Raw genomic sequence first — 8,086 nt, forward strand, 5'->3', positions numbered from 1 at the left:
ATGTGGCACTGATTGCTTTTTCAGCTCCAAGTTAGTGATCCACTAAACACGGCACACACACATGAGCTTTGCGCAGGTGAGCGAACTTTTCTCAAAAAATTAAAAAAAAAATAATATATGTGACTTACGACAACATCATGCCCCAAAAGGATTGTCAAAGGGAAAAAAGATTATTCAAACACTCCAGTCATCAAATCTAAAAGCTAAGTAACATTATAAACCAAACAAAAGGGGAAACACCATACCGTGAGCCTTCAATATACAGAGAATCTTACTTCCGGTGACACTCTTCACCTCAGCAATTCCATGAGAGTCTCGAAGAATCACACTGATTTGAGATGGAGTGGTGCGTGTGGGCCGGTGCGGCACTACAGGCTGCGGCTCGGGGCTTGAGAGTATAGTCTCAACTCATCACTTTTAACCCTAAGTAAAAGAAATAAATTCCCAAATGTTTATGGCCGTATGGGACAAGAGCAACAGAGTCGCAAGACTCTTATGTCTTAACTTTATAAATGTTAAAAAATTTTAAAATAATTAAATTGGGTATGGGTATGAAACTGGGGACGGGGACGGGGACGGGGAAGGGGAAGGGGACGGGGACGGGGCGGGTAAGTATATACCCGTACTCGTCCCCATCCTCGGTTTAATATTTCGGGTTTTACCCATACCGGTACTCGTACCCGGTCAAACTGGGTATTTCTCGTCAAAGTTAGGACGGGTACGAGTTTATTTGCCATCCCTAGGATCGAACCAAGTTGGGGAAACTCAAAGCAGAACTTATTTTGATCAAGGAATCCACTTCTTAGTTGGTTCCAAAATTGATGAAGCTTAAACAAACTGAGGAGGATATGGAGAATACCCTTGCAGCCTTGCAGCTAGAGCTTGATGTGATCAAACACATCGCAATAATCGAATCATTGGCTGAGACATACAACTTTAACTTTCTTCCTTTAGAGGGTAGTACCATCACTGGAGGATTGGTCAAATAAAACTTGATCTCCTCGAATTCCTTTTGACGCTCTTTGTTCCATCGAAATTCTTCCTCCTTTTTTAAACGTAACAAAGGGGAGAATACCTTAGCCTTTCTTGATAAATTCGAGATAAATCTTCGAAGGAAATTTATCTTACCTAGTAAAGATTATAAGTCTTTCTTATTCGAATGAGGCCTAGTTTCCATGATTGCTCGAGTCTTGTTCTTATCCACTTCGATGCCTTTCTGGTGTACGATGAATCCTAGGAAATCACCTACTGAAACACCAAAAGCACATTTTAATGGATTCATTTTCAACCCATGTTTTCTTATTCTCTCGAAAGACAATTTTAGAAGTTGTATGTGATCCATTTTTCGTTTTGATCCAATAACTATGTCATTAATGTAAACCTGCATGAATTTACCTATTACGTCATGAAAAATTAAGTTCATTGCTCTTTGATATGTCGCCCCAACATTTTTTAAACCAAAAGGCATTACTACCCATTCGTAAGTTCCTAAAACACTTGGGAACCTAAAAGAATTTTTCGACACATCATTTCTAGCAATATAAATCTGGTTATACCTAGAATACGCATTCAATAAACTTAAAATTTTATTACCTGCAACAGATTCGATCATTGTTTCAGCAATAGGCATGGGATATGCATCCTTGGGCGTAGCTGCATTTAGATCTCAAAAAATAGTGCATACCCTCATTTTTCCATTCTTCTTGATAACAGGCACAATGTTCGATACCCAATCGGTGTACCTCAAAGTACGAATGAACTTGGCTTTCAGTAGCCTCTCAATCTCTTCTTTGATTTTTTCGATCACCTGTGGAGCAAACCTTCGTGGGTTCTGTTTCACTGGTTTCTTCCCCAAGATCATAGGTAACCTATGTTCTACCAAACTTCGATCCAAATCAGACATTTCTTCGTAATCCCAAGCAAAGCAATATATTCGTGTAATACTCGCACGATCTGTTCTTTAAAACTTTCCTTCGCTAGTTTGTTGATGTAGGTGATTCTCCTATTTTCGATTGTACCTAGATTGACTTCCTCTAGAGGATCTTGAGATTCCACTTTAAGCTCATCACTTTCCCCTTTCTCGAATCCTAGAGGAGCGTCGTCAAAGACACAATTGAGCCTTTCTTCGCCTCTTTCAGACACCCTACTTTGTTCATCCCCGATTTTTATTTCAAGACTTTCTTTTTCAGATGTTTTGAGTGCCTTTTTTCGATATTGATCTTTTTGGTTTTCCTCTTTTTCTTTGGCCTTTGTGCCCGTCGTCTCTTCATCCTTCTCTCTTTGTATGCCCCCTTGGGCCATTTCGAAATCATCACATTCATCGACCCCATTGGCTATTCTTTCGGCCATGTAGGCCAAAATTCGAGCTAAGAAGCTCGAACATGGATCTTGTCACATTATTCTCGTTCTTGAGTCGATTCAGTTTCAGCTCGGTGAATAACAAATCCTCTCTGAACATCCCAACAAAAAATCTTCTTAACACCTTCTTCTTCCAAGCTATATGGATCATTGGTGTCGAAAGGCTTAGTTTTTGCAAACGCAGTAATTTGCTGATCAGCGAAGTACATACCCGTCTCGTACTCCTTTTGGTCTGCCTCCAGCACCTCAAGGTGTTCGTCATCATTCCAGAAGAAGACTTTTTGGTGTAATGTCGAAGGTACAACTCCTACTTTGTGGATCCATTCTCTTCCCAGCAGCACATTGAAGTTGGCTTTCGAGGGAGTGAAAATAAACATGGTGGTCCTCTTCACACTACCAATTTGGACATCCAACAAGATCATCCCCTCAGGTTGTGAGGATTTCCCCGCGTAGTCAGATATGAGGATATTGTGGGGCTTCAGATCTGCTAAAGTTTTCCCAAATCGTTTCAGCATTATTTGTGAGAGTATGTTTATAGCAGCACCCTCATCCACTAAGACTTTGTTAACTTCATGTCCCTCTATCATAAGGGTCAACAATAATGGTTTAAGATGGTCCTTCATCTCTTGGGTAGGTGAATCGAATACGGCTGAATTAAACCTAGGAATGACTCGAGAGATTTGATTCACCCATATTATCTTTGACTCATAGTTGGGGTCACCGAAAAAATCTTCCTTGTGTAAGTCCTCCTGCTCATTCACAGATTCCATCACCTCAACGTATTCGAAAGGTAGGATTGACACCACTCCACAAATATCTTCGAGAGAATCCTCAAAACTGCTTTTGAAATAGTCCGTAATCAAGTCCTCATCATCCTTTGTGAACTTCTTGGATGACTCACCTCCGTAAGGTACAAGAATTGAGAATTGATTACCCTTAAATCCCTTGAAAGTTGCCTTCCTCATTTGTTGTTGTCTTCTCCACTAAGTCTTGGTAATGCCATTGAAAGGATGTTTTATTCCCCTTCCATAACCTCCAGGCATGTTCGAAATGAATCTAGGTCCTCCACAAAATAGGGGTTTCAAGTAGTTCATAGCTTGCTTTCCTCGACCCATTCCAACATTAGACCTCTGTGGAGTAGTCCACTTTCCAATAGGAACATTCGCGTTTGGCAGATAAGTATTGCCAAATCTGGAGGAGTTGTGCATCTCCATCTTTCCCATAAGGGCATTAATTTGTGGCATATGGACTTGCCGCATAGTTATACCAGTGTTTACTTTTGACTTTCCTCGAGCCTTTTCAACTTTATACCCTTTCATGATTTCTGACTCCTCGAAAGCCTTAGCAGTCGATCTATCGAACACAACACTACACCTCGGGCAAAGCATAACTTCCCGATCATCATTTTTCTTCCTCGAAAGGAACTCTAGTAAACTGTTGCCTTCTTTCGGATAGATGATTTCTTCTTCTTTTGCGAAATCCTCTAAGAGCTCTTCCAGCTTTTCATCCAAAATAGGTTCAACAAGTTCCTCCTCGCTCACAATCACGTCAACCATATTGATACCTATCATATTGATCCCCATTGGGAGAGGTTCCACATATCCTGTATGTGCAGCGAATGGATCAGTATCGATTTTCATTTCCTTCTCCTCAAAGGCAAGGCGACCATCAGTAATCATTTTCTTGATCAAATCCCTGAAACGTACACAATTGTTAGTCCAATGGCCATACATGTTGTGATATTTACAAAACTTTTTTCCTTTTCTTTGTTCAAGAAGAGGAATTTTATGATGTTTCGGAAGTGTGATTTACTTATCTTTTAATAAAATATTGAAAATTTTATTGGCTTTCATTATATCGAAACTATATTGCTTATTCGAACTAGCCTCTGTATTATTTTCCCTGGGCTTTAATAATTGACAATGATAAGTAGGGCCAGGTTGTAACTCGGCTAAGTTCACCTCCATATCTTCATTTAGACCTTCGAAACTATCATCTTTAATGTCCATATTGTTTAAATATGCCACTTTTTCTTTTCGGACAAACTTATCAAATTTTCTCAACCTCTTCTTTTCTACTCGAATTTGTTCAATTCGTCTTACCTTCTTTGCTAGTTGAGCCATGTCTCTTAACTGTTCATTCACAAGTTTCTTTCGAATTAAAAAATATAGTCTAGTGGCAGCAATTTTCACCAACTCATGCTCAGGTATGTTTGTATAACATCGAGACTTTAACTGCCTGAATCTATTCAAATATTCATCCAACGTCTCATTATATTGTCTCTTTATGTTCATCAAATCAACTATGCTCACCTTAGTTTCCTCTCAAAATAAGTGTTCGTGAAAACTCCTCTCTAGTTGTGCCTAAGTAATAATTGAATTAGGTTGCAAATTCGTAAGCCACGTAAAAGCATGTTTGGTTAGTGAACTCGAAAAATATTTCATTTTCAGATATTCATTACTCATTAGGTCTCCACACTCGACTAAGTATCTCGCTATATGTTCTACGGTGGATTCACCCAACTCCCCTGCGAACTTCAAGAATTTAGGGACTTTCATCCCCCTAGGCAGTTTAGACTGGGTTATATAGTCAGGAAAGGCAGACACAAAGTAAGGGTGCTCGTTTCGTCCTGTTTCGAAACCGTGCCTATTCAACACCCTCTCAACTATATGATCCAAATTTTCCTCGATGTCTCTCAGGGGTCCCCCTTGGTTGAGATGGATTCGATTTCTAGCCCCTCGAATATTTGTTTCATTAATTGTTGGGTTTTCGAGGCCATTCAAATTCACACTTGTATCTCTCGAGGGCCGATTATCATTGAATTTATCTCCTATATTGTTCATCAACTCATATAGGGGTGTGAGTATATTGTGCATTTGTGTAGATAGAAAATTTACCATATCGTGGTTACTATGATCCATTTGTTTTTGAAGGGCTATCATGGCTTCACTACTTATACCCGTAGGTATGTAATTACTCTGTCGAACCAGTGACCCTTCTTGGCTTGTGCCAACATGCTAGTAAGGGTCTTGCATGATAAAACCCATCCCATTTGGGGCTGCATTATACCCATATGATGAGATTTGCATTTGAGGATTTGTCCCAGAATATGGTATTGGCATTTCTACGCTCATGGGCCAGGTAGTTCTCCAATTCGGAGGCATGCCCCATGGGTATTCGCGAGTAGCGTTCACAATTTCTTATGACGTGTTCATTAATCCCACAGTGTTTGGAATACTTACAGGAGGTGGAAATATTTCCCCCTGGTTTCATTTGCCACGTTTTCTTAATTTGTATTCCTATTTTCTCCATTACCCTGTTCTTCATTATGTGCGTCTCTTCTGCTGGATGTAGACATAGTTCTACCACTCCTAAGTCTCATAAAAATATAAACACACATAAAACTAGTTCAATTAGTTCAATTATGTTCAACAAACGTGTCCCACTGGGCGTGCCAATTTGTTTGTGGTGATTTTTGTTTGTAGATTCTTTTTATTCGAACTAGCAAGATTTCAATTTAGGCATGTATAACGTGACAAACTCTTACAATTTTCATACAAACAGTGTACAAAGTTAGTTATTTAGGGTACAATTATACTTGCTTAGCATACCAGAATCTTCAGGTGTTCATCAATATTTATCATACAACCAATTTCATGCATACGAACATTAATATGAATCGAATAAACCACACATATATTGATTACAGAATTCATATCTTTCATTCAATAATGTCAGAATTACAATGCATAAGGATGATAATAAGTGATTAGCAAACTACACTAAACTACACTAGACCTAAACTACAAAGAAAAAGAAGGTGGTCAAGAAATCGTACTCAGTCGTCTCGTACACGAGAGCCATATGCGCAGACAGAGAGTGTTTGTGAGCCTTCGTGAGTATGCAATTTCCAACCCTTTCCTATGAGCGCGACTCATTAATTTATAGAGATTTGGGGGATCATAATAACTGTATCTGACGTGCCACGAATGTGTAACCGTTTAAAACTTCTATATCGTGGGTCACTCATGCATGTCTTCTAATAACTTCCGGAACCGTTTATAACCCCCCAAATCGCTTTGTAGTCTGATACTTATCCCTTTGATTTACTTCGACCTTTCTCTAATCGTGTCTTCCCTAAGTCCTTCATTTCGAGAGGTTGCAAAGCATGCTCATGAATGGTCGGTTTCCTGGGATTTCGAATGATTCGCGAAAGATATATTCGAGTGTCTCCTGATTCTTCTTATACTTTGCCTGTACTTCGTCAACACATAAGTTGTTTTTAACCATGTCTCTTCTAATTCCTTCACTTTGAGAGGTTGCGAAGCTGCGAAGCATTTTGAGTCGTAGAGTTTCAAGGATTTCGAGTGCTTCGCGAAGGATGTACTCGAGTACCTCCTAATTCTTCTTATACTTTGTATGTTTCCAGAGTTTTCTTTTGTTGTTTTTCGATCTCCCATGATTTCACGCATTCTCGGGTTTTAAGTACCCTCAAGCTTCGAGTATTCTCGAGTTACCTTATTTTGCTCTAACAGTAACATAACATCCTATCATTAATTTTTTTTTTGTGAAGAGAAAATAAATTCATGAAATATTATCTATTGATTATTTAGATTGAATCACAAAAGATGGTTTTATTTAAAAATATGTACGTATTGTGGATAGATGACTTTTATGATATGCACCATCGAAATTCAATAATATATCGTGCACTGACTTTCTACTATGGTTGAAGGGTGCACATTCCTTTGGTAATTTTAAAGGAGATTTAAAGTTTCCAAAATTTGTAATATATTCTGTATTAATTAAGTAAATGTAAAACGTTCATCTAATTATAAATTTCCGGCATGAGATGTTATGATTCGTTGTGCAATCTGCAAATTAATGAAAAATAAGTATTTTACTTTTACTCAAAAGTTTAAATTTTGTTGAAAGAATCTGAACCTTCTAGTAAATGGCAATTTGGGATTATTGTACCTGTTAAAAGTAGGTTGCTACTATCCTATATCACACGTGTTCCGAGATTTAGTTCGAACAATTATTAGATTAAGTATTTATTCAATGGGCTTAATTTATATATATATATATATATATAAATATTTAAACAATGCTGGTGTAATTTTTATTAAGTATTATATCGTTCAATAATTTTATATTAAATGTGAATTTTATAAATTTAACCGTTAAATTATAACTTTATATATTTATATTAAATTTTATTAAAATTAAATAATAATTTAAAAATAATTAGAGTGTTCATATTTGATTATATTTTAAAATATATAATATATTAATTTTATTTTATAAAAATAAAATATCAAATCATCTTAAATTAATATAAAATTTTACATATATAATATAAGAGTAAATAACTTTCACTCTAACGATTGAATTTATAAAATTTATATTTAATATAAAGTTATTGAGCAGTGTAATATTTAACAAAAGTTACATTAGTGTCGTTTGAACCCTTTTCATATATATATATATATATATAAATGTATATTATTGTAAATTTTTATATTATCAATAAAATAAAATAAAAATAATTTCTCAACAAATTATGGTTGAATGAAATTGTAAAAAATCTTATACCGTCAATGTATTTTAATTATTTTTTGACAGACTTTTTTAATTAAATTATTATTTAAAAGGATTTTGTTATATATATATATATTTTGTATGGTAGAAATGAGTTATAAATTTTTCTCAAATAAAAAAAATATTA

The sequence above is a fragment of the Cajanus cajan genome, chromosome 7 (genome assembly GCF_000230855.2).
Source record: "Cajanus cajan strain Asha chromosome 7, NIPB_CcT2T_4, whole genome shotgun sequence".
Classification (NCBI taxonomy): Eukaryota; Viridiplantae; Streptophyta; class Magnoliopsida; order Fabales; family Fabaceae; genus Cajanus; species Cajanus cajan.